Source organism: Cuculus canorus, chromosome 4 (genome assembly GCF_017976375.1).
Source record: "Cuculus canorus isolate bCucCan1 chromosome 4, bCucCan1.pri, whole genome shotgun sequence".
NCBI lineage: Eukaryota > Metazoa > Chordata > Aves > Cuculiformes > Cuculidae > Cuculus > Cuculus canorus.
In genome coordinates this window covers 27,049,626-27,077,346 of record NC_071404.1, presented here as the reverse complement: position 1 = coordinate 27,077,346, position 27,721 = coordinate 27,049,626, and the positions used below count along the sequence as shown (strand labels likewise).

Sequence of the window (27,721 nt, the reverse complement as noted above, 5' to 3'; positions counted from 1 at the left end):
TCTGGGTATGCTTTCAAACTAAGAATTTTTTGGATTTGCTGCAACATGGCTAAAATTGTTCAACAGTCTTTAAAAACATACAATTTTTCCATTTTAAATAATTTTTCAAACAGTTTTTCCTCTTAATGTTTAGGGAGAATGGTGGTGCATATGTGGTGGCTGTTTCTAGAACTTGTGTGGCCAAGGAAGGAAGTAAATATCCAGACTTAATACTGGTAAAATGACACAATCCGGCAGCATGTTGCAGTGATGCATTATGAGGATGGTGATGATGTACTGCACAGATGAAGCACAGACCTCATGGTATGTAGTTGAAGAAACTACCACTGTTGTAGCATTCAGTGATTCATCAGAGCTCAGCAGTGGGGGCAGCAGTTCCCTCATCTGGGAACTAAGCTGATCTGATTTTATGGAAATAAAATATCCAGTCAATGACAGGTGATGTAGGCAGAAATGTAGTTGGCTACCATATCGTCTTATGCCTTGTTCTTCAGCACAGCAGGCACAATAAACGCCTATAGTGGCAAACAGGGGTAGTTGAAAGAACAGCATGTTTTGGTTTGGGAATAATTTCTCTTGTTTCATAATTATTCCTGAATTCAGAGAATTCTGAAACCATATCCCATGATGCAGAAGCATTTACATTGAGTTGTTCAATGTATCCCAGCTGTGCTGATCTAATTTCAGGCAAACACACATTTCAGTGACTAACAGCGCTTTACACTGTGTTTGCTGCCTGTCCTCAGGACCATTGCTTCTTTCTCTGAGGAGCAGTGCTGCACTCCTGCTGGACCTGCTCATTCCTCCACAGGATTGCACTCTTCCTATCAGATTCCTGAAGTTGTGTTTGTGGAGTGGGAAACATCTTGCAGAAGAAGCCAGCAGGGTTTTTGTGATTAGCAGTATGAACAAAACCACACCAGCTGCACCCTCGCAGGGAGGGATTTTGCGTGACATTTCCTCGTAGATCAGAAATAATGTTCTGCATATACAGCAGCGACATCTCATCTGGATATTCATTCCTCACATAATTTAAAGTGGCCTTTTATGCATACATAACATTTTCTGGCCCCTGCTTTTATTTTCCTATATGTGTAGGAGTCTGCTGTCTTTTTTCAGAGAGCAAGTCCATCTTTACTCCTAGTGCCTCTTTTTTGCATTCCTCAATACCAAGATTTCTCTTCACCTTTCCTTCTTCAGTCCTTGAATTTCTTCAGAAAAATGGCAAATGCTGACTCTGTTTATTATAACATTATTGTCTTCCGTGTTCACTTACCCAATGGCCAGCTAGCAGCCTGTCTGGTTTCGTCTGCATGTCATTTCACAACTGGCACTGAAAAAGCAAACTGTTGGCAATAGATATGTATGCTGCTTACTAATTGCCTTTTGTGATTCTTTGAAACTTGACTGCTTTTTTAATAAATTCATGAAAACAGTTATAGTAAAGCTGTTAATATTACTGATGCTACTTTTTTTAAATGCTTAGCTGTCATCGCCAGTAGATCATTACTATAAGTGGGCACATGCCCTACATTAAAAGTGACACTGGTAAATTAAACAGTATATAAAATATAGCTAAGATAGTACTTTGCATTGCCGTAAGCATGTCACCAACAGTGATCCATAGAAAAGTGTGTAGATGTCAAGTCTTATCATTGGTGTTTGAAAACTACATCCTGTTCCTAATTAAAAGTATTTCTGGAAGATACTACATGTGTTTTGCTGGATTGTTGCTGAAGAAAGGTGATTATTCCATCTGGGTATCCTGTAGTCTTGGCTGTTTGAAATGCTATGAAATACACTCAGTGTCTTTTTCCTTACAGAAGACTAAAATTTAAGATCCTTAGATGATTTTGCTTGTCTGCTTACAAAGCTATAGCCCTCATTTGGAATAGCTAACGGTTTCTGTTTCCAAGAGGTCCATAACGAATAAAAGGTAAGGTTCTTATACGAAAAATACGAGATTCTTGTGGATATTTGCAAAACATCAGAACTTAGTAATTTGAGTCCACTCAAGAATTAATTTTAACTCATGGTTTAGAAAACTGGGATGTCAACTATATTCGGTGTAGTATCTTCAGTGATGAGATGTAAGCTTCAGTGACAAGTGTCACTAAAGAGCAAATTTCTAAATAGTTTCAACAGCAATCTATGATGACTTCATGAATGATATTTATAAAAACTTACTTTTCATTCTGTTTACTCCAATAATGTATGGTTTTTAGCACAGCTAGAGCTGTCTTTCACTTCTGACCTTTTTGTCCTATCTTTAAATAGGTAAGTGAACCAGCAGAATAGGGAGAGAAATGGAGAATATGAAAGACATTAAAAGTTCAGAACGTTCACAGAGTGCCTTTAGGTTCTTGAAGTATTTCGAGTAGAAAAGTATGATGAAAATTAATTACTTACTGATGGTAAAATTAATTAAGAAATAATAATGGGTAGTGCAGCATAAAAAATTTAAACAACCCTTATAATACATTACTAATATCTAAAATATTGTTCTGGAGGCAATTTTCCAGCCACATCCCAATATTTTGGTTTTTAAGTACACAGATATAATTTTAAGGATCTGGAATAAAGGCTTGCAAGGGAGAATTGATGACTTGGGTGCTATGATATTGTTGCATTTATGTCATGGTTCAAATAAGCCCTTCTTCACTTGTAAATTGCAAGCCATTGAAAGTTGGCTCTCCTATTTTAATTTGGGTTTAAAAAACGTTTTCTTGTACATGGGCTTGTCCACTCCTCAGTTTCTGCTAGATACCAACAACTGTATCTGTAGTAATATTTAAAGATGTGTTTATGGATCGAATGTGCCCGTGGTGACTCTTCATACTGCAAACTTTAGCCTACCTTTAAGTATTTAGTTCATGTAAGGTTTAGAGCATGTATGTTTAGTTTTGTATAGACAAGGAGAGAAATATCTCCAGAGGAAGGTGTATATAAAGAAAGAAAAAAAATATTTTGCTGTTAATATTTGAAGTGTAGATGCTGGCACACCAAAGCATGAAATAGAAGTCGGGAGACGCTTTAGGAAATAATTTTGTAAACTGTATTTTCCCTGGAATTTAAATACATCTTGCCCAAAAGAAAATGTCTCACCAACAAAAGGTAGACATTCTGTTGCCAAATGAAAAACTACTTATTTTAAAGCTAACATTAAACTTTACCTACCTAAAACACTTCTGAAGTAACTACTATACACAGATTCTTTCTAAAATCTTCATGACTTCTTCATTAAATTTTAAAATAGAATAATTTTTATGTTTAAAGCAGAGAAAACTTTTAGACACCAAAGCACATCACTCAGTGTCCTGAAAAGAGCTGAGAAAATAATTCATAATTTATTTGCAGGGTTTTATTTTTTATCTCTCCTTTATGAATACTTCACACAGAACACTTTGCCAGTATCATATTTGTAGTGTTGTGAACTGGGTTAGTTTTAAGTTAAGTACAAAGTACATACTTTTCAGTCAATAGGTCTTCTGTCAACAAGTACTGAATTTATGAGCACTTTATGTGTTTGGACTGTTAGGATATTTTTTCCCCATAGCTGTAAATCTGTATACCACTCTTCTAATAGAAATGAGAGTAAATAATTACTTTTATTGTGGGTTTTTTGTGTATATTTCAGCTCTCAAGCTTCAAATGTCTCCATGGTTTCCTATCTGTAGTTCTGAGGTCCATGACCAATGATATTGAAATTCTTTCACTGAAGAATATTCATTAAAAATAGAATATAATATATTTCACCCCCAAGATGAGTAAACACTATAATGTCTGTGACAGTGAAAAAGAGCATTAATAAAAACTTAGAATAAGTTTGGTGGGGGATCAATGGCAACATGAAGGGCAGAAGAGAAAAAAATGCAATCAAAGGATAGAGACCAGTAACAGGGAACTACAAGTGCCTTTATAGAATTCAGGAGAGGTGGAATTCCCCCCCACCCCCCCATGTTTTCCTCATAGTATGAAGGAGAATCCACGGTCTGAGATGTTTATTCTCACAGAGCAGTGGCGCTGATTAAAGTCTAGTTGGTTGTAGATAAGAATCTGACCTTGAGAATGATAATGCTGTGTACTTGAGTTTTAAATAACAACAAAGTTGTGAAGGATATTAACACAGTTTGTATACGAAGAAAGTTGCATCGCTTTCTGCATTTGATTATAAAAATATTTGTAAGCTCTCTATGCTTACATTTAGTAGTTTTTAATAGTTATTTAAATTTTGTTTATCTTTTTCAGACACCTACTTCTACTTAGAAAACTGGGTGCGTAGTGTTCATTCCTGTGCAGTGTTTCCACTAGCACTGAGCATTTCATTCTTCACTACTAATCAGAGATTTATTTCATTTATTTGTTTTGTTCTAAATGCTCAGGGGCAGAGTGGGAAATAATTGTTTCTTGCTTCAGCTATCTGGAAACCTCTGACTACAGCGGCAGCCTGTCTGCGCTGGAAGGCTTCCTCAGGCCAATAGTTTGCACTTTAATGACGATTACAACACCACCTCTTGCAAAGATCGTTTCTAACATGAACTGACCCTGGTGCTGTTGAACATGTATGATCTTGCAACTTGAAAAACCCTGTATAACTTGTAATCTGAAATATCAGTGATATGCATGGCACTTGTTCCTTTGTTGAAGCATACTTACTTAAAAACTAAACCTATTTTGAAAAACCCAGCTTTTGGAGCAAAAGATGTGTGATGGACAAAGTGACCTTTAGAGAATTAGCTGTATGAAGCAAATTATGCATGGCTTCCCCTCTCACAATTTAGAAAACATTTGCTCAGGTGAAATCCAGACCTTGGCAACTGGATTCAACTGATAAGGTATTAAATGCAGAGCAGTATATACCCCAAGTAACATCTACTGTTGCAGTGTTTGAGTGAACCTGTTTCTGAAAGCTGTGTAGGTTCTTTACCAGATTAAAAACTGACTACTGTGAGAAAGGGTAAAAAGTTTGGGATTTAATACTGGCTGTGGAAAATATTTTTTTTTTTTTTTAGCTAAATCTCCCTGTTAAAAGAGTGTTTCTGAGATAAATTTGACATGAAAAAAAAGAAGTGATATAAAATATAAAATGTAAAATAGTGCAATTATTTTCTTTGCAGATGCAGGTAAAGGAGTTAATAATTTACTTTAGGGTAGCTAGCTGAAAAAGGTGAAGCAGCTTTTTCTTCTATTAATTCTTGTCATGCTCATGCTTATGAGACCATGATGGAGATGATACTGATGTGTTGTCCCAGCTCGCTGGTTACAGGCAGTTGCTTTGGGACTTTGCATTTCTGTAATGCACCACAGGTAATTCTGAGCTGGTACCATGGCATGGGAGCTATAATCAACTGTTGGAAACTTCTCTGTCCCCTCAATCTGTACTGAGACCTCTTAGTTTCACAATTGATTTCAGTGAATAAAGAAATAAAATACTCCTGCAATTAAAGGTTTTATATATGCAGTGTAACAGAGTATTACCCAAAGCTGAGAGAGTTGGGCTTGATTAGCCTAGAAAAGAGATGACTCTGCGGAGACCTTATAGCAGCCTTCCAGTACTTAAAGGGTGCCTACAGGAAAGATGGGGAGAAGCTCTTTATCAAGGAGTGCAGTGGCAGGATAAGGGTAACAGTTTTAAGCTGAAAGAGATTTACATTAGTTATTGGGAAGAAATATTTTGCTGTAAGGGTGGTGAGGCACTGGAATAGGTTGTCCAGAGAAGTTGTGGATGCTCCGTCCTTGGAGGTGTTCCAGGCTCAGTGGGATGAAGCTTTGAGAACCTGACTGATTCAGTGGAAGGTGTTCCTGCGCTTGGCCCAGGGGTCGGAACTGGATGATCTTTAAGGTCCCTTCCAACACATCCCATTGTTTGATTAAGCTTCTGTGGGTGTATATTTGCTTAACTACTGAAAGGTTGATGTCTCTGGCTACTTATCTCATGAGATCATATGCAGAAGCTCCACTTACTACTTGAATTCTGTGGTTCTTTGCACCACTGCAACTTTACACTTAATTTGTTTGTATATGCTGCTTTAATATAGGCAGAACAATCCACCCAAACATTTTCTTTGCTATAGGTGGCAGAGAGATTACTCCATCATTAAAGAGATGTTCAGGGTAGAATGAAACTCAATACTTTATATATCTTGTTTCTGTTTTCAGCAGCTTGTTTTTGTTACGGCTTGGTCCGCTATGATGAAAAGCATAGCGTTGTCAATATAATGATTCCATACACCTCTTTCCATTTTCTGTAATTTTCAAATTAAAGCACATGAAAACTTCCCTTTTGTAGGACTTTAGACATCTCCTTTCTTGCCCCTAGAGCAAATTCACCATTTTGAATAAGCTTATCTGCCAACAATGAATTTTCTGCCATAGTCTTTCTATCTCAACTGTTTCCTAGCTTAATTGCTGTGAGTCAGCAGTAGGAAGTTAGAGTAATGAACGGAAGCTATCTGTGTATACTGTCTTTTTAAAGTACAGTTCAATCTTTACAATTAAAAGCTGTTTTTCATGCTGTGTTTTTTTAGGGCTATGCTTCAATTCAAATGTTTTTTCACTTTTAGAACTTAGTGTCTTTTCATATATGACAGGTCATAGCTAGGCAAGAGTTGTAACCCGTAAATAATCAGAAAAATTACTTTATATTCCCACGTTGCTAAGATTTGTAAACGATGAGCTGTAATTCTGAAATTTCTAATTATTCTCATGTCCTGATTTTCCTATGTGAAGTGTTCTTTTATGGCCTTATCAGCTTATGTGGTCATAATGAACTTCCAATTCCAAGTTCCTATTCAAAAATAATGACAGTGATACATTACGTTATATAGTGACACATTGTTTTATATCACAAAGATTAAATGGATGACTCGGACATAAGCTCAAAGATTTATGCAGACTATAAAATTTAAGCATTTGAGTAAATTTAAGCCTGCACATAAGTCTTCCCAGGATTGCATCATAAAATTTAGATGCTAATTGCCAAATTCTTACACTACATACCAACAAAGTGTTCTGCTTGGTAAACTCTACTTGATAAACTTCAATGTTATGCCATCCCTTGATTTTTTTCTGTTTTTTTAGAGCAAAGACAATGAATGTTCCTGAAAGGGCAATCTTGGTGTATTGCATTGCAAAACTAGAAATGAATGTTGTATTTTTGGGTCTTCTGATGATTTAATGTTTTACTCTCTCTCCTGGTGGCAAATAAATAACAAATCATTACCGTGAAACTATCCTCTCTGCTTTTCCTTATTTTTTTATACTTCATCCTTACTTGATTTGTTCGGTGTCAAAGACACGGAGTCAGAGGAATTAGGATTTGTTTAGTGTGATTTCACTCTAATTTAAATCTTTAAAGTTTTAAGTCATTAAAAAGAAAATATGACCAGCTATTTGTATTTAGATCAGATTTGAATCTTGCAGAAAACAGTTCTTATCAAGTGGTTATGCTAAACATTGAAACGAGATTTTTAGAAAAAATGTGTGAGCAAATGGCAAGATACTGCATATAATAACAAGTTGCCTTTTGTTTAACCGGGACAGTTTATGAGTAAAATCCACTTGTAGAAATGCCTCTTTTGGGACAGTATTGGGTAAGGAATACTTCTGTGTGATTTTTGAGATATAAGGTTAATATGAGGGTATTGCTCATTTGCTGTGATTTCAGTCTTTTGTGTCCCAATTTTTCCGTCTCTAAAGCAGTTGTACAGATTCTGATTACTTTCATGAATTGTTTTGATATCTATTTATAAGTCGCTGTTGTTAAGAGCCACATAGATTTAGTATTCTTAGTATAACATTCATGAATATATATGTTTTTATAAAAAAAAACGAAATCATGTAACATTTTATCCACCCCAGATTTCCTGCATATCCCATGACTGCTCCCCTCACCTCCATTTCAATCCTGTTCCTGCAAAAATCAATCCCATGCTCCTGGATTAATCTGATTACTCAGAATCTAATCCTTACTTATTATATTATAAAATAAGCACTGTCTTTTGTAGGTGAAAAAGAAAAGATTGACAAATGCACCTCAGTAGGATGAAAAACAAAGTCAAGTCCTATTCCTTTCTTCCTGTCAAGACTTCAAAGCCGATGTTATGACTCTAGATTTACCTTTTGAATTTGGATGCTTGGAATTCTGGATCTAATTCTCTCCTGAGATGGCTGTTGGTCACTGGAAGTGGCTCCCCAGGGAAGTAAGTGGTCATGGCACCAAGCCTGTCAGTTTTTAGGAGGATCTGGATAATGCTCTTACGTTTAGCGTTAGGCAATCCTGCAAGAAGGGAGTTGAACTTGATGATCTTTATGCCTCTTGAGATATTTCATGATTCCAGGCTTCTGTGAATTAGTATTATTTATTTAAAAATCCATTGGCTACCCAGACTAGCCAATGGGTACCTGATTCCGCAGTATGGTTTACTTTGGTGAATTTATTTCCCCTCAATGTCTCATAGATGAGACAGAACCCTAAAGTTCACCTACTGAGTAAGTTATCTGTTAAAATATACCAAAATAGCGCCATCATATATGGGTGCTGCATTGAGAATTGAAATATTCCATACTATTTCCCTAATCAAAAATAGTCTCACTGCTGTGGAAGAACAGTAGTTATTAGGGGGTAAATATTCTTTTTTTGGAGAAAGATGCTTTCAGACTGCTAGAACTAATAAGGAGGCAAATGTTTTGTGTTATGTTATATGTTCAGTCACGTCTCTTTCTGCAGGACTGACAAACTCTGCATTAAGTTGTAAAAAAAGGTAAAAAGGTCATAAGAATTCAGAGCTGTGTTTTCATTGTTTAAAAAAAAAAATGTCAGGTGATTAACCTTTCTCCGTGCTACAGTTCTGTGGCTTTCAGCCTCCCCCGCTTTATTTGGCAATGCAGTGAACTGTGAGTGGTATCAGTTACCTGCAGCCCACTGAAAAACCTGAAACTGTGCTGAGTTTCTTCAGTGTGTTTTTTCTCTTTCTGAGAAAGAACAATGGTATAAAAAAAAGAGTTCTCGAAAAGGAAATCTAAAACTGAAAAAGAAGCCATTCCAGAAAACCTGATTGAGATCAAGGCCATTACACAGAATCCTATAAAAGAACATAGAGGAAACCAAGTCATCACAAACTCTCATGGTGAGTGAAATCTGTAACAGTACCAGCTTCTGAAGTTAAAGGAAAGCTTTTCCAAATTTAGTAAAATTTATTTGAATATTCCATTAATGTCAGAATATCAGCTCATTTCATTCTAGAAATAGATGTGAAAGAAACCCCAAAATCTTGGGCTGGTATAATGCTGATCCTCACATTTTTACCAAGGTGGGTACAACCCAGTCTCCCTTTCTTGTCAACTGTTTGATGCCAGTTTCAGTGCTTTGTAATGCAGTTTCATTATATATGTCCTGTTACTTGGGCTGAAGTTCAGATCAAAGCTTTTACTCTTTCACAGTCTGTCCTTGCCTGTGTCAAAATGTGTCCATTTGGCTCTACTCATCTTAATTGGCTCTCCTGAGCTTCAGTTGCCTGCAAGTACCACAAATGTAGGTTTTTATGGTGAATATGTGGAAGTCTGAGGCATTGAAAGAAAGGCTGGTTTCATTTGCTGGCAATTAAGATAAGGTTATTCATGCATGTAATAGATTACTTTTTTTTCTTCTTCTAACTAATTATCAAAGGTCAGTTTTAGCATCAAGTCCTAAGTATCTCCACAGTCACTGACTTTCCACAAAGTCAATGTAGTTCAAATCCTCACAGGCAGTGTTCAGCACTGAATGGTCCCAAGGCTTCTGTTGAACCTCTTGGAAGAATAAATCATCCCTGAAAAGGGAATATACATGCAGTTCCATTTCTTTGTAGTTTTTTTTTCTAACTTGAGAACTACTTAGAGTACATCAGAAATGAGTGATGAATACACGAACAAGACATACATTACTTTGGGAAGTTTTCCAGCCACTGAAAAGAATAAAGGCAGCCATGCTCATGCATCAGTTCCATCTGCTCCCACTGCTAGCAAGCCTTTGGGATTTGTTTCAGAATAGGATATTAGCGTAATGGACAACAAAAGTAAAGTGCATGTATCTATTGTAATGCATCATACGAAGCATCATTCACTTCTTTAGAAAAAATATAGCAAAAGGAAATAGCTTTATTATCGTAAAACAATGTTAATAATAGCAAAAGTTTATATAAGATTAAATGAGACATGAGATTTGTAATTTGCAAATATGAACAAAATGTTTGGCTTGTGTTGAGGAATCCTGCAGTAAGTGTGCTGTCAGTGGGACATGACTTCATAGGCATTGCTCATTGGTACTATTACATTTTTTTTTTTCATTTCTTCTTAATGTGTAAGTTTTCCATCTTTGGAAGAGACCTGTTGGTTGTTGCTCAACTTTACTGTCCATCTTACAATGAACAAAACTCTATTTTAATTGAGTGATCCATGTATGGGAAAATACATGGGTTTTGTTTTCAGTCTTTTTCTAATGCATACATATAATTTCATGATCTATAGAATATAGATCAAAGTACATCAAAATATATTTTGTCAAAATGTATAAATGATTATGCTCTGTCTAAAACAATTTTAGTAGGAAAGTAAATAGTTTTATTAGAAACTAATGGGGACAATGATAATTGCTTTTTATATAGCTCAGTGTGAAAGATGTATTTCATACCTGCTCTTGAACCTTGTAGAAAAAGCTACTAATTAATGAATCACAGGAATGTTACAGTTGATTGGTACCAGTATAGCTGAGGTCAGAAACTGTTCATAAGATTTTTTTAAAACATTGCATTTAATAATCTGTTAGTTTACTAGTATATTAGATTGTTGCCTCTATAGCAGGAACTAGGTCCATTTTTCTGTTTACAGGATAGCTGGAACAGTATGGTCTGAAATGGGGGGTTCAGAAACATTACTATTCAGTTGTGGCTTATTATCAATTTAAGGCTATTGCAGTAGACCTAGTGTCATCATGTCTGTACAGGTGACAGAGTACCAGTCTAACATCACCTCTGTGCTTCTGACCGCAGAAGTGCTGAGGGCTTTCCTATACCTCATTCACTGTGAATAATTTAAAGTTGCTGACAGCTATCATAATTTAGAGGGATGAACCCATTTCACACCAAAGCACACACTGGGAGAGTTCAGGGAAGCCTTTCCAGATGCTCTGAGAAAGCTTAAATGGATTTAGTATATGGAATGTGTGACAACATTTTATATTTAATATTAGTTTCATGTCTTTCTGTTGTAATTATGCAAATGCTCTTTTGTATCAAAATATCATTATACTTTTAATCATATGTATTATGTTTTTCAACAAAATGAATCATGCTAGAACTGAAAGATATTTCATCTGTAAAGAAAAAGTTACCTGGAGAGGAAGTGTGGTTGGACTGGAGGAGAGCATCATACATAGGTACAAGTTGCTTGCATGTGTAATTTCCAAGTCAGACTCCTTTTTGTTTTATCCTGCATCTCTGTGAATACTGTATGAGAGCTCATGGGAGGCTTTTTCTTTAGAGCTTTTACCCTATGGCAGATGCAGCTACCAAGCAGCATTGGCCTGTTAGGCAAATACACTGATCATGTTTTTGGGAACATCCTCTCCTGAGACTGCAGTTTGCTAGTATTTGTTTCCTAGCATCTGTAGACCCAGCATGATTGTTGAGTTTATGATGATTTTGTAAGAGGGGAAAGAGGAAATACAGAAGAAATATAGATACATATGAAGATGTATAATAAGAAGAAATATAAATACATATGAGAACCTCCACATCTTTTACTTTCTTGTCTTTATAGCTTCAGTTACAGCACTTGATAACCTGCTTTAAGAAATGTTTAGCTGCTACAAGGAAGGAGAGGTATGCCAAGGGACATGTAAACACCCAGGTAGAGAGGGATGTATTCAGCTGGAAACTATCTGCTATAATGATTGCTTTTAATTGGAATGTATAACTAGTGTTGCTTTCTCCTGGAAAATGCAAAAAAACCCCTGACTTTAAGGGGTAAAAGCTACACAAAATTTTTAATTTAATGTCATTAGATAAAGTATGTTAATAGAAGAATTAGCATCACATTTTTTATTCCTTGGGTACAATTAAGGGAAATTCATATGTCTTGTAACTATTTCAGGCCAAGAGAATAAAACCAACTTTGGTTTTGATATTTTATTTGATAATGTTAAGGCAAATTTTTTCCCCATGTTTTGATTTCCAATGTATTAGAGGATAAAGATAGTAGAAATACAAAAATAAAATAGCTTTTCTTAACAGGCAGAAAAGAAAAGTTGAATGAGTTGGGCAGTCCCAATTCACCTATGTATCACTGCAGGCATAATCCGTGGAAGTAAGGATTTTCCTGGTTATAGCAGCAGCCATGTAGCAGTTACTCAGATTTAGAGCTGCTTTTCTGCAACTTTTTTTTTTTTTTTATGAGCTTCTCTGTTTCTTATCTTCTTCAGTCAGCAATGGTGCTATATATTTTTGGTGGTGTAGCGTCAACCCGCAATATAACTGACAGTGGAAATCTGTCTGGCACTGTACTATGAATACACACACCAAAACAACACAGCTCAGCTGAAGGAAATTGCTATGTGGCTGTTCTGCCAAAAGAAGTGCATAGAATATGAAAAGGCAGCATTATCCTTTCCTGTAGTTCTTAATAAATGGGAAATGATTAAAAGAGAGCTCTGGGATGCACAGGGAATAGTTAAGTGGTTAGAGATGTATGTAAAGTTTAGAATATCTCCAAGTAAATTTAAAGCTTTATTGTTGTGATTTCTATGTCAGAATATTAATTACCTGTGATTACACGGACACTTTCCAGTTGCATGTGAAAATTCTTGGGACTTAAGAATTTTATATTAGTAGTTGCTTAAAATTCATATCAAAACCACATTACTTTTATCTGTTATTCACTATACAGGGCCTGTACAGAGCAAAATGCTCACCTTAAACCTTAATTTCAGGATGTCTGCATTTTGTTAGGTACTTCTTTGAAACAGTTATCTATTTTCTGCTCCTTGGTTTCATTATTGACAAATACTTCTTAAATTTTGCCAAAAATAAGGAAAAAAAAAAGCAGTTCAGGAAGGCTGTTCATGATTTCTTCCACCAAAAATACATTCAGCTAAATTGCCTGAATCATGAAAAAATGAACACCTTTGGAAAATGTACGCTTACAAATGCTTCATTGTCTCAGAAAGTATGTTTGACTACAGTTGTAATGCATATATATCTAATAAATATTCAGCTGTGTTGTTTAATCCACCCAAAAGTGTCAATCCACACTGCCTATGAGAATAAAAGCACAAGGCATTTTTTTTCCCTTGACTCAGACAGATGTGGCTGTGTTCGTTTCCAGCATAGGGTGTATGAACACATTTAGTTTGTTCCTCATAGGATACAATTGACTATTCTGAGGGACTACAGGAGATAATCTTGTAGCATTATGAACTATTTTTTTTTTCTTTCATTCATTATTCCTTAACACCTTTCCATAGTTGGCATATACTCTGTGAGCTTAATTAATTAAAGCACTGTCCTAAAATAGCATCCGAAAGTGACTTGCTCTCCCTCTGTTTATTACATACTTTACTATATTTCTCATTGCCTTTACAGTCTTCCTCTTCTTTGTAAAAGTTCTTATCACAAAGTAATTGTTGGCATAATTTTCAGTTCATAAAAAAAGGAATGTACATTGTTGCTTTTCTTAGAAAGGTTTGAGCATTTGTGAGTTTTCATTGTATCCCTATTTAAGGAAAAAAAGCTGCCTTACTGCCAGCTTTAGTAAATTTTTGATGGATCTTTTGGCTAGGCAGTCTCAGAACCTCTCTCCTCAAAATGCTGAACCTATATTTACTGGTTGTCATGGGAAGTATTCATTGTCAATCTGAGCTGTCTCATTTACCTTGAGGGTAAAGACTATGCTAATATTTGTAACGTGTTTAGAAGTCATGAGTTGTCCTTTCTTTCACTCGGTCATGGTAGAAAAAATTTGCCGCTTCTCAATTTCCTTTCTCTTTTTTAGTGTAGCTGGAGATTTATTTTTCTGCAGATTCCTTTGCAGCAGAACATCCAGAAAGGGGAAAGGTCAGATATATTTACTTTTGACTGTTACAAGAAACAGTATTTTAGCAAATCCAGCATGCCAGTTTACTTCCCTTTCTTCTTTTGAATCCTTCAGAAAAATCCATGTCCTTTCAATGACCGCCCAAAGGCATAGCATGCAGATAATGTGGACCTCAAGCAACATCTGTTAAAAAAAAAGAACAGAAAATTCACTTCCTTCTGCCTTCCCGAGGATTGTCCAAGGAGTCGAGTGACTTCTGTCGGGGCAAGAATGCAGAAAGAACAGCTGTTATTATTTGGTATCAGACCTGCTGTTCTTCCCAGATTGGTGCACAAGAGAAGATACAGAGGAATCATTCCTTTCTGCAGTTCTACGCAGCTTCACAGAAGCCAGGCACCATCAGACCGTAATTGCTCGTCCAAATATTTATGTAACTTACATTCCTAAGAAGCTGCCACAATTTTATTCCACATGTTCATGTGTATCCTGAAACATCTAAAAGCAATGGACAATACAAGTCTGCATTAAAAGAAAAGAAAGAAACTTTAAGCATTAAGATGATTTTGTTACCTATACATCTTTCCCCACAAATTTTCTGATTATTTATAATGACTAGCAAGTCAGCCAGGCAGCCTTGGCCTCAGATTAATCACAGTTCTTAAAAAAAGGGGGAGTCTTTCTGACTTATCTCTGAAATTATTCACATATTTTAATGATTTCTTCACAGCACTTTCCATTGTATCTCACTGTCACCTTTTCTGCTTCAGAGGCAGGGAAAAGTTTGCAAAACTGACCAGAGATGATCTTGACAGGCTGAAAACGTAGAAGACGCCTAACAGGAGACTAAGTTTTTAAAAATTAATCGAGTTTCAGATATTTATTACTTAAATATGTTCTCCTAACAGGGTAGCATGACAAAGCTGTTTCTTGAGTAGACATCAGTGTGATAGTATCACCATTGCTGCAAATAATTTTATCCTGTCTTCATAACATTTTGGCATTTCATATGCCCCCAGACCTCTCCAAATGCTTACTCATTTATCCATTCAAGAACAACAGGCAAACTTTTACAACATTCCATTGTAGCATTTCAGAAGGACTGATGAAACACAAATTCATAAAAATATAAGGATTACTTTGAGCTGAAGTAATCATTATTACTTTTTCTAAAATATCATTGACAGATTATAAATTCATGGGCATCAAATGAAGTCTCAGTAATTATTACATTGTAATATCTCAATGTAATTATTACATTGAAATCTAACTTTCCAGACTTTGAGATATTACATAATTACACAGCAGTTTCTAGAAGAGATGAGATATTTATAGGCAGTTTTATTTATTGAAAGAGAATAATTTCAGAGTATTTCTCTCATGAAGAATTTTCAAAGTTAGGTCAGAGAAAAGGAAATTCATAAATTGAAAGCATCAGCTGAGTTGAAAGCAAAATCATCACTTGCAGAAGTTCACCATCCTGCCTCGTAGTGTTCCTGAAGATCTGCTTCCAGGCTAAAGGACCTCTGTCTGTTTTTGACTCTTCTCTTGAACAACAATTTCTGTAAGAACTGCAGAAGAAGTAATCCTTTATAATTTAAGTTCAAGTAGTTGTTCCCTTGAATGGATTCTGAATCAGTTTCAAAGTGGCATAAACCAGTCATTTTTATAGCCCTGTGTGTTGCATTGTTTCCTGTCCCATAAGACATTACTTGGATGTTTTCTTTTTTTCTTTATTTTTTGTCAATAGGACAATCAGAATGGCGGGTTGTAATCAATGCTTATATCCTGAAGACTTTATTCAAATTCCCCTCTATTCCCCTCTATTCCTCTCTTGTAACACCTCATCTGGAGTATTGTGTCCAGTTCTGTAATCCTCAACATGAGAAGGATATGGAACTGTTGGAACGGGTCCAGAGGAGGACTACAAAGATAATCAGAGGGCTGGAGCACCTTCCATACAAGGACAGGCTGAGAGAGTTGGGGTTGTTCAGCCTGGAGAAGAGAAGGCTCCGAGGAGATCTTACAGCAACCTTTCAGTACCTGAAAGGAGCCTACAAGAAAGCTGGACAAGGGCTGTTTCCAAAGGCTTGTAGTGATAGGACTAGGAGCAATGGGTATAAACTGGAGAGGGGCAGATTTAGACTAGACGTAAGGAAGAATTTCTTCACCATGACGGTGGTGAGGTACTGGCACAGGTTGCCCATGGAAGCTGTGGATGCCCCATCTCTGGAGATGTTGAAGGCCAGGTTGGATGGGGCCTTGGGCAGACTGATCTAGTGGGAGGCGTCCCTGCCCCTGGCAGGGGGGTTGGAACTAGATATTTAATGGCCCTTCCAACCCAAACTATTCTATGATTCTGTGATTTTAAAAAAACAGGGTGATAGATCAAAATCTTAGAACTAAGGTTTAGTTCTAAACACACAAAAAATATCAGTACTGTATACAAATACTTTTGCCTGTTATGGTAATTTCAAAACAGAGTTCAAACTTCAAATGTAATTGAAGCTATGTCCTTTTCAGTATATATTGATTTTTTAACTTTATGTGACTTTACCTATTACTACAGTACTATTTTCAGAGCATTTTCTTTATGAAAAACTGTATAAACCTGTACATTACTATTTAAAGCATCTAATTTTTGTCCCACAGTATTATATATATTTGAGATGAAAGAATGTTCTTTTAATTCTCATTTATGTTGCTAGATATGTAATATACTTCAGGCATGACATTTTAATAATCTGATAGAATTCAGGATTTGCTTTTCTTTGAAGTATTAGCTCATCAGCTAATAGACTAAATCCTTTATTGACCTTTCTTTTAGAGTTTTTGTTTGAGATTTCGGAAGGTTTAAGAGTTGCAGTTCATCATCCCAATCTTCCAAGATCAGATTTGTCTGACCTTACTCTGCGGTTAACATTACTTTAATTCTTTGATTCAAAGAATCCCATATTGTGAAATAGTGCTTTAACTTTTTCTCCTCTCGTCAGACAAAGATAATATCTGTGAACTACATTGATAAGAAAGCAGAGGTCTTTCACAGAATTAATCTGTTCATGTTCACACTGTTATTACATTAAGATGCTCCAGTGCAATGGTTCTCTATTGTGCTTATGCAGAGTGAAGTGGGGCTTGAAATAGCTGTGTCCTGAAGTAACCTGAGATCCAGGAGTTGCTTAGTTTTATCTTACATTGGAGAGACAGTCTGACATTAGATTACTGATGTTAATTTTTCAAATTACTACCCGCTGTTAAATTCATTGATTGTTTTACAGAGTGTAATGAATTCTGTCAAACAATATTTTGATGAATTTTTAGTTGAAAACTACAGTCTACTGGCTTAATGGTGAAGTCTATTCAAAGATGTGCCATTCCCTCTGTAGTTTTTCACATGAGAATCAAGTAAATCTAAGTTTTCTATATTTGCTCTTCCACATTCTCTTGTTATTAGTAAACACCTGGATAATGCAGTTTAAACAAAAGGAATTGGGGTGAATGAATTCCTTTTATGTTTCTTGTTCTCCATCCTGGTTATAAGGCATAAATTTCACCACAGTCATCTGTTGCAATAACTTTGAGTGAACCTGCACATAACAGTAGCTCTGATCCTTTATTTTTAGACAGTAACCTCCTCCTAGTTGTTGGCAGTAGTTCATTTCTCATTATGCATTATAATTTTGTTTAGCATGCAGAACAAAACTTTGGGTTTAGGACAGCAAAAGAATATCTTTCCAAACTCCTCTCCTCTGAACGAGGATCTACAGCCACTCTTTCAAAGAGTTCTTGGAGGACAATCACATTATTATTGTTATCAGGGTTTTGATGAAATGTAAAACCAGTATCCAGTCCTCCACAGTCGCTTGCTCTTCCTCAGGCATCCTCAAGCTGTTGCAGCCATGAGTTACTAAGCATGGGAAGGGGAAAGCCAGTCTGTTGCTGTGTGTTGAGCCTGAAATCCAGCAGATGAAGTCTTTTAGGGTACAAAAACAAAGATGCAATTCAGGCTAAACAGTTACTTACTTAGCCTGGCTCAGTTTTTTGCATGACGAGAAGCTGTCAATCTGAACTCAGAACAGTGAGTTTAGGAGTCTTTGGTCACCAGAGAGAATTTTGGGGATGAAGATTTGGTGGAATTGACTCCACTGTGCTCAAGTCTGATTCTAGATGCCCGTTTTTATGGGACCAGAAAACTCCTGAAGCCAGTCCAGCTATATCACTGTGCATGTGTCAGCACATGTTAAAATGTCCTACTTGCAAGTCAAAAACAAGTATGACCAATCAACATCCCACTAGAACAAGGGAAATGACACACTGTGAAACAGGCTTATTAGGGATTTCTGAGAATGATTATTGTGACTGTTCCCTGAGCCCTCCACATTTGAAGCTCTGGAATATAGAGCAGCAGTGCCACCAGGTTTGTTCCAAAAGGTCCTTAAGGTGTACCATGGCATTGCTATTTCTGCATGTGGGATTAGATCACACCTAGCCTCCCTTCTTTTTCAAAAATTAGCTTTTATGTAGGTTTATCTAGGTAGTGGAGTGGCCAGGTGTGATTGGTAGCTCAAACAAATCTGATTATGGGCTGCCTATGCCACGTCCCGTTACCGTACCCATGCGCGTCTAGACGTTGTTGAGGTAGTATCCATTTAGCTACATGTTAAATCAGAAGTGGGAAAGGATTAACTGTAGAAGGCCATTTCAGTTCACTCTTAACCTTAATGCAACAGCGGTGCTTTTAGAGTACAATGCTTGCAGACGTGAGTTTGAAAAATGTTCAAAGGAAAGCCTGGGAATTGTTTAAGAAACAACTACAAATCATCTACTTTGTTTTAAAAGCAGAGTTGCTGATTTTTTTAATTCTTTGAAATTCAACCTGATGGTTCTCGGAATTACTTGCAAATGAATTCCACTGTGGTTCAGTATCATCAGTGGGAAGAGGAGTGTGAAGCTGAGCAAATCTCTTGCCATCTGGAATGTAACCCAAGCACCTGATAGTTCCATTCTGAGTCCCCTCAGGAAGCTTACAATTATATAAAATGTTTAATCAAAGCTGTTATGCCAAGTATAACTGCAAAGCTGACATCAACATAGGAAAAGAAAAGTTAAAAGGCTCCATATGAGCTGTTCTTTTCACTAGAATTTTTAAAAGACGGGAAGAAGATATAATCCTGACTTTGGTCTCTTTATCTATGATTTATTAAAACCATTATTTTAGTAAATGGTGTCCTTCGGCTACTCTGCATTGTTATTTTCACTTATGCTAATTACAGAATTAATGTCCATAGATATATGGCTCTTTTTCACGAAGACTGAATGTTTGTTCAGTTGTTCACAAGAATGCTAATTCCTCTGTTCTAACAATGAATCATGCAAAGTTGACTTAAACCCAGCAGGCTTAAAGCGCATATTTTTATTTTTTCATTTCAGTTCTTAAATAGAGATGACTGAAACATTAGAAGCATTGATTAAAAAATGAAGATACATATTGAACAGTCTTCATGTAATATCTGTTTTTAATAGCAAATTGATACTTGGCTATTACAAATATTTTATTAGTTTGGGTGAGGTAAGAAAAAGGTCACACTTCTTGAGAAAGTTCTATGCAAAACTTACTTTAAAAGTAGTTCTTAAAATATTTTGTTGGCATTTATGTCCACTTAAGGTGAATTTGTATTTATAAAATTGTTGGAACGTAAGCTTGTCGTATTGGGGGAAAGCGTATTTTTCATAAAAACATAGAAGAATGTGCAAAAGCAGATGATGTTTTGGATAGATATACCTGGAAAATTGCTTGCATAAACATTTTTTCACTAAAAAAACAGTTTAAAATTTGTTTACTAGAAATAATCAGCTTCATAGTGTTTTTTAAACATCATTTATTTTTAAAAATATTATAAATCTAGATTTCCAAAGCAAATTACGAATCAGTGAAGAAAAATATTAATGTAAGAGAAGTGATCTTTTGGATTATTTTTCTTTTTGGAATGGAAGCCTGTCACTTCATAACATATTAGATACAGTTCAGTAATTTTAAAATTACTACTAATTGAAGATGCTTCAAGAAAAGTCAGAATCTTTTAAATACTTGCTAAAATAATTGTAAAATATAATATGTATGTTTTCCGCATTTTCCTTATTCTTATGTTTGCAATACATGCCACAAAATCTTGTGGTGCTGAAGGCTTGATCCTCCACAGTAAGAGGCTGAAAGTGCTGAAAATCATATAATCAATAGTATAGACAAATTTCAGCCAGGTTATTTAATGAACCTGTTTTTTATCTAGCTGTATGAAGAAATCTCTTAATGCAAATTGAAAATAGTGATAAATCTTAAATGTTCCATAAGGTAGGGTGCTATATCATCACTCAGGCTTTGACTGTGATATTTTATCTAGTAATTGTAAAAATGGGGATACGAGAAATTCCAGTTCAGGAAAAAAAATTGTCTGTTAACTTTTTGTATTGTAACGCACTCTGGCATTGACAAACATTTTAGATACATGAGAAAGGATGCAGATCTCATGTTCTCAAACTCACTATGGGAGCCACAGATTCCTTAAAGCTGAAGTTTTATTTTGCTAACAATCTTGAAAGTCCATTTTGATGAATAGCAGGACATTCTTTAAGGACCTAGTTAGAAATTATTCCATAATCCCAAAGGTCCCACAGATATGGAGCAGATTCAAATGCCTCTGTGCCATCTGACAGTTCTACAAATACAATTCTATTTGTTGCCTTAAGGCATCCAACTTGGCCTCTCTAAGTGCATAGTGCTCACAGAATGTTAGAAGTATAATATTGGTTGGAGGGAACCTCCCAAGGTCATCTTGCTGCCTGAAGCAGGACTGTTGCCCACTTTATATGAGGTCAGTCTGGCTTTGTTTAGCAAAGTCTTGAAAACTGCAAAGGAAGAGGTTTCACAGCTTCATGGAGCAATATGTACCAGGTTGCACCGCTCTCCTGTGGCAATATTTTCTTGTAGTATGCAACCTGAACCTTCCGAAGAGCAACAGGTTGCTGCGAGGTTATGTCTCTATTAGGAATTTTGTTCTATCACGTGTATACCTAACCATCAAATAGCTGTGGCGTCAATCAATCTCTCCTTTACAAGTGTTGGAGATGGCAGGTATTGCCAAATTCCTTTTTCTCCTCAAACTAGCAATGAAGGCACAGCGGCATGACTTACTTTTATAATGCCTTGTAGGAAGACAGAGGAGGAATCCACACACAGTTTGGGGAAGATGCAGTAGTGACACTAGTTTTGTGGGATGTCCTTTTTTTCCATTAGAAAAAAATCAGTTGTCCCAGGCAGCAAGGTAAAATTCACCTTCATCCCGAGACAGTTTGGTTCACAGGGGAGGGGGAGCATGGTTAGATCCCACCATGTGGTGGATGGAGTATACCATCTGTGCTTATTTTGAACAGGAGATTGATTTGACATTTTCTAAGCCTTTACATTTCCCTGGGAAATTACATTGGCCTAATTAGAGCTGTACCAGAACTTCTCCTGCCACCATTTCTTTTTTAATAAGCAGGCTGAAATTTCCATTAAGCTAATCTAATAACAGGTTTGTTCTGCTGCTTTAAGGCTTACTTGCGTTTTAGCCTGAACTCTGAAGACAAACTGACAACTTTCAGGTCAGCTGGAGAAGGTCCACTAGACACATCTGTAGTAAAAAGAAAGTGGACTGCTTTAACAGGCTTTCAAATAAACCTATAACATAGAATCATAGAATTGCTTGATTGGAAAAGACTTTTGGGAGCGTCGAGTCCAACTGTACCTATCATGTCCCTGAGCACTTCATTTGCCCAGCTTTTAAATACCTCTAGAGATGGTGACTTAAGCACCTCCCTGGGCATCCTGTTCCAATGCCTGATAACCCTTCAGGTGAAGAAATTTTTTCCTGATGACTAATCTGAATCTCCCCAGGTGCAACTTGAAGCCATTTCCTCTCCTCCTATCACCTGTCACTTGGGAAAAGAAAGCAACACCCACCACTCTACAACCTTCTTTCAGGTAATAAGGTCTCCCCTCAGCTTCCTTTTCTATACATACTGAAAGTATTTAGGGTAGCACTTACCTGCCATGAAGCTCTATTGGAGAATTACCAAAAGTAATAGAAACTTCATGTAGTTCTCCTGTTGTTACCACCTAAAATGTGAAACGTGAAACTAGTTAATTAGAAGAAAAAGAACAAAACAAAAAACACTGCAATGCTGGTTTGTGAAAGTTTGGGCAAGAAAAGTGAAAAAAGTCTAAGAACTTGTGTGGTTCTCTCTGTTATTTTGTAAGATATAAAGCATGTGATCCCCATGCAAATAACTATCCATTAAATGGTGCAGAAGGTAAATGCTGTCATTTCTCCCTTGCATGTTTCTCAGTCCTTTCAGGAGCTCTCCAAAGGCTTGTGAAGTCGCACATTCATCTTAATGAGATATTGCCAGGGAAGAAATGAGAACATCTCAGGGACATGGGTACAAAGAGAAACTATCCCTGAGATGTCTCCACTGCTGCATTCATTTCAGTGGCTCTTCTCATTTTCCCTACTTTAGGTCCATTTTTTCTGAGCTTGCTGGTAATTCAAGCATAAAGCTTTGTATTTAGATAAACACTTTTGTAGCATTTTGATATTTCTTGTGCTATTTCAATATCTGTGTTCCAAGACAGCTGTGTGTATGTGCTTGCATTAGATAGAGGAAAAGGAACTCCGTTTATTTGCCATTAACAAATCAAATCAAACACCTGAGACAATGCTCCATAGTATTGCACAAAAAAAAAAAAAACCTCCAACAAAACCAAACCTGAAGAAATTAGTGGAAAAATCAGAATTTAAGCTACTCCGTTTTCACTTGTTTGATATCTTCTTACAGTATATTTTACTGAGACTTACGCAAGACCACTTGAGCTGTATAAAACCTCCTACATGTTTTCAACAGTAAGAAAACTTCAACCAATAAAGAATCTCAAGTTATGACTGAAATATTGTTTGCAGGCTGCTCCGTCTTGCTGCCTAAGTCTTTTGGTTCTTCTAGTTTTGATTTTTTAATTAACTTTCTTATTATGCTGTTAATAACTATTATCTCCTAATTGGCAATAGGTTTTTTTTTGTAATATACTAGAAATGTGCAAGGCAGTCACTAAAGTGATTTGACGTATGTCTCTAACTACTTTCATTTCCATTGCCCTTTCTTTCACCTAGGCTTTTAATCCTTCTCATTCTACTCTACTGACTGCATTAGATTCCTTAAATTCTCTTCTGTTTGCTTCATAGCCTTGTCATATTCTTTGACAGTCCTTTGTATAAAACATGCTGTCATTTAAATTATGAATGCTTCTATTGCTTCTTTGTAGTGATTAGTCTTTTGAGTTTTAGAGGGTACACCTTCAGGAGAAATAAATTCAACCTTGTTTGGTGTGATCAAAGAGCAGACGGGGCTTTAACCAGAATTAACATCAGCTTCATTTGTAATGCTCTCGACAGCAAGGTTAGACTATATGGATTGTTCCCTGCAGAATAAAGTCAAAGAAGTCAACTTCCGAGCCAAATAATGCTATGTGCTAAAGAACTGAGGTGATCATAGCAATTAGAAGGGTTTGTTTATTTCATGTATAAATGTGTAATAAAGTAACATCAAACAAACTAAGCATCTGCCAGTCACTCTTTTCCACCTATTATTACCAATACATAGTGGCAGGGGTTGACTCAGTCTTTTCTAAACATGCTAGATTCAGTCCTGCAAAGACATATAACTAAGTTCATAGGAACAATTCAGGGTTTTTTGCAATTAAACTCTCTGATATCTGAAGTGGTCATCTACCTATTTGAATCCTAATTACCATACCACAACCATTTGTTTTAAGGGATTGTATGGACTTAATAGAACAGTTCCTAGCTGAGGAATCAGTTGGTAATTACTGCTCTCTTTATTTGGCTAGTATAACAGGACTTGAAAATTGGAGTTTATGACTATTTTGCTATGATTAACATCTGACTCTGATAAGAACTTGAATTTACCTAAAACATTCTTGGAAGTTTATGGAAATATAGAGCAAAATGATAGGAGTTTAAAAGCCTAAAAATCTTTAGGCCATGTTTTTCAAGCAGCATATAGCTTTTTAAAATAATTATTACACAGTTGTATTCCATTAGATTAAGGATCAGTTACGTCTCCCAGGCTTACAGCTGGACAGAGAAAACTGCCGCCTTGTTTTATCATTTGCCTGCATCAGCTGATGTGTAGATTTCTCAGGGAGAATCCTGAATATTCAAATATGCATCTTGCCTTGTCTTCATGAAATATTTTGCTATTTTAATATGACATCACCAGATGGAAGATATTAAAAAGAAATACATTTACATATTTTTAATTTTCATCCCATGGAAATGTTTTAAGCAAAATATTCTCTCACTTTAACATGGAAATACTTGAAAATACATAACAGCCTACACTGAACAGTATGTAAGGAAAAATATCAGAAGTAGTTATCACCTTAAAACCATAACTCTTTAGGCCAAATACTTCTAGAAACTGTCTGCTTTTATTTCTATCTCAAGGTTTAAGAGATTTTGCACTGCGTGAAATAATTCTTATTTCAGGTCATCTGCCCCTACTGATTTTTTTTGTTTTGATTGACTGTCTAGACTTGTATCTCTCCTCTTGTAAATAGGGTACGAAAATTGATCTGTTTTCTTGTTACAGTAGATAAAGATAGAATTTATCTGAAAACGATATTGTTTCTTCAAGGGTGCTTATAAATCTTCTTATAAATAAAGTGCAACCTATCAAGACTTGTGAAATAAAAGGCTTTAGGGTTAGCCTCCTGGGCTCTTTCTGGAGCTTTTACTGCTCTTCAGCTGGGCTTTTTGTTAATCTACTATGAAGAAATACTTGCATAGCTTTTTACCAGTGTGTATTTTGGTACTGAAAATTTCACAGGTAGAAGTTGTTTAGGCAGGTGGTGTTGACTCTGGGGTACTTTGAGATGAGTAAGCCTCAATGCCCTGGGAGATCCACTAAAGACCCCTTAGTCTGTACATCCCTGTTGCAGGTGGCCTCTGTACCAGACTAATTTTTTCTCTTAGACCAGAGGTAGCAGATTTCACGTTGATGGCAGATGAACCCTGCACAAGTTTTGAGCAAGCTCTGATCCAAACGTTGCTCAGGGTTTGGCATTTCAGAATGTGCTGATCCTGGGTTAATAGTAATGCGTGCTTTTTCAGCAAGGCTCATTCTCTTGGACGTGAGAATGCCTCTTGCACCTGGTTTTGGCTCAAAACACAGCTTAAGTGCAGCGTGTGCGTGTGCACCTGTGTGTATCAGTAGGAAATGTGCCAGTCTACCATTACTGGTTCTCAATGTTTTGCAGGGAGGCTTTGCATGAAAAAATATTGTAAAGTGATATAGGGTTTTGGAAATCAGTATCTAATACTATATTTTTATATCTAGCAATAAAATCCAGAATCATGCATTTATGAATTATGACTATAATCCTGTCCAAGTTGCAGTTGATGCCTTTTTTATCCTGTTCGATTGGTTTGGGGGCTTTTTGGTCTGATTTTTTGCCCCTTCTCTCCAGCACAATCTTTCTTTGTGCATATATATTGTTCCTTAAAAATGTTTTTGCATCTCATGCTACAGCAGAGGATGTGAAATAGTTCTCATTCCCCTTGAAGTATAGATTATTTTCAGACAGACCATGGGCTCACTAGCTTTAACAAAGCATGCCATGTTAATCTTTCTCCTTAAAATATAGTGGCCAAAAAACTAACAAAATACTATTTGGTGACAAATCCAAAAGGGTTATTATTAAGATTTATTTTTGCAGTACCTGTAACAATAGTTTTTTGAACTGCAGAAATAAAAAACATATAAATGCTTTCCTGAAGTTTACCACTTAATTTTTGTTTCTATATTTTCTTTAAAGAAACATAATAAATGAGTTCTAGAAAGACCTGTTAAGATACAGTTCTTGTGCAGGTAAAATCACATAATTACTTGGTTATGTCAATAATGGCCTGGAAGAAAGTAATTTATTTATAATTTTCATATTTATTGACTGTTTTCTTAAAGTGGAAGTGACAACAGTAAGCATTCACGTAGCCTGTGATTTAAGAGACATGTCAGAGACCTGTTGCTGGAGGGCTATTTGTGTTTGGGGCTGGGGCAAAGTGAGGAGTGGGAAAAAGAAGTTGAGGGAGAAACCCTGGAAACACATTTCAGAGCTGTCTACTATATCTTAATCATTTTGGTTTATAAGTTATACTTTGCAGTTTCTTTGTTTAGCATATTATACGGAAAAGAGAAAAATTATTTTGTCATCTGCTCTTTAAGACCTGCCAGTCTAAACTGAAACTAATCGGAATTTCTTTCCTGAGATAACTGACCATACCACCTGATCTGAGAGGATGCTTCCTTATTGCTTGAATAGTGACAGCCAATTTCAGTAGTACTGGAATGGAGTGGATATTTAACTATTCTTCCTGAATTAATTCTCAAGAGAAGGACAACCTGAAGCATTAATGAAAGTGAATTACTCCCCTTCTGTGGTGATTTACTTCTGATAATTTAAACACTCTTGATGTATCAGTTTTATTCCTAAAGTATAAATCTACTTTGAGTTACTGTGTATTGATAAGAATATAAAATTTAACATATCTTCCTACTACACACTCTTCTTTAAGAGTTAAATCTCTCTGACAGCTATTTTGCTTCTGACTGCAACACAAATAGGAATTCAGTTTGGAAAGTGACAGTTGTCTCTTATGCACCAGAAGGGGAAATAGGAGGGTGTATTTCGTTTGCATGGCAAAGTTTTGGTAACGGAGAGACTACAGGAGTGGCTTCTGTGGGAAGCTGCTAGAAGTTTCCCCATGGTCCTATGAAGCCAAGGCCAGCTGGCTGCCAGTCGGACCCACTGCTGGCCAAGGCCAAGCCAATCATCAGTGGTGGTAATACCTCTTGAAAAGGGGGAATAGTTGCTGAGTAACAGCAGTTGCAGTGGGAGAAAGGAGTGAGAATGTATGAGACGAACAACTCTGCAGACACCAAGGTCAGTGAAGAAGGAGAGGAGGAGCTGCTCCAGGAGCCCAAACAGAAATTCCACTGCAGCCCGTGGTGAAGACCATGATGAGGAAGGCTATCTGTTTGCAGCTCATGGAGGTTGATGATAGAGCAGATATCTACCTGCAGCCCATGGAGGACCCCACGCCAGAGCAGGTGGATGCCCAAAGGAGGCAGTGACCCCATGGCAAGCCATTGCTGGAGCAGGCTCCTGACAGGACCTGTGGACCTGGCGGGGGGACCCATGCTGAAGCCACCTCTTCCTGAAGAACTGCACCCCATGGAACAGACCTATGCTGAGGTCATTATCCTACTCTGAATGGTAATATATTAACTAATTACACCAAGTCAAGTCTGTTTTGCCTGTGATGGTAACTGGTGAATGATCTCTCTCTGTCCTTATCTCTACCCAAGACCCTTTTGTTATATTTTATCTCCCTTGTCTGGCTGAGGATAGGAGCGATAGAATAACTTTGGTGCACACCTGGTGTCCAGCCAGGGTCAACCCACCACAGAGGAATTTCAGGGCAAATTAATATTTTTTCTGCCTCTCAAACTGAAGATGCTGAGATGCTGCTGCAATATTGATAAG

At 36.5% G+C, this 27,721-nt stretch overlaps 1 protein-coding gene across 2 annotated transcripts in view; it reads left to right on the top strand.

Moving 5' to 3' along the window:
• The window catches only part of KCTD8 (potassium channel tetramerization domain containing 8), a 98,886-nt gene that overhangs the window by 33,340 nt on the left and 37,825 nt on the right, over window positions 1-27,721 (top strand). Inside the window, exon 2 of one of the 2 annotated variants that reach the window (XR_008449843.1) lies at window positions 21,998-22,084. The exons of the other annotated variant lie outside the window; for it this stretch is intronic. The gene's annotated coding sequence lies outside the window, so the exon portion shown is untranslated. The remainder of the gene's footprint in view (window positions 1-21,997; window positions 22,085-27,721) is intronic. 2 annotated transcript variants of the gene reach the window in all.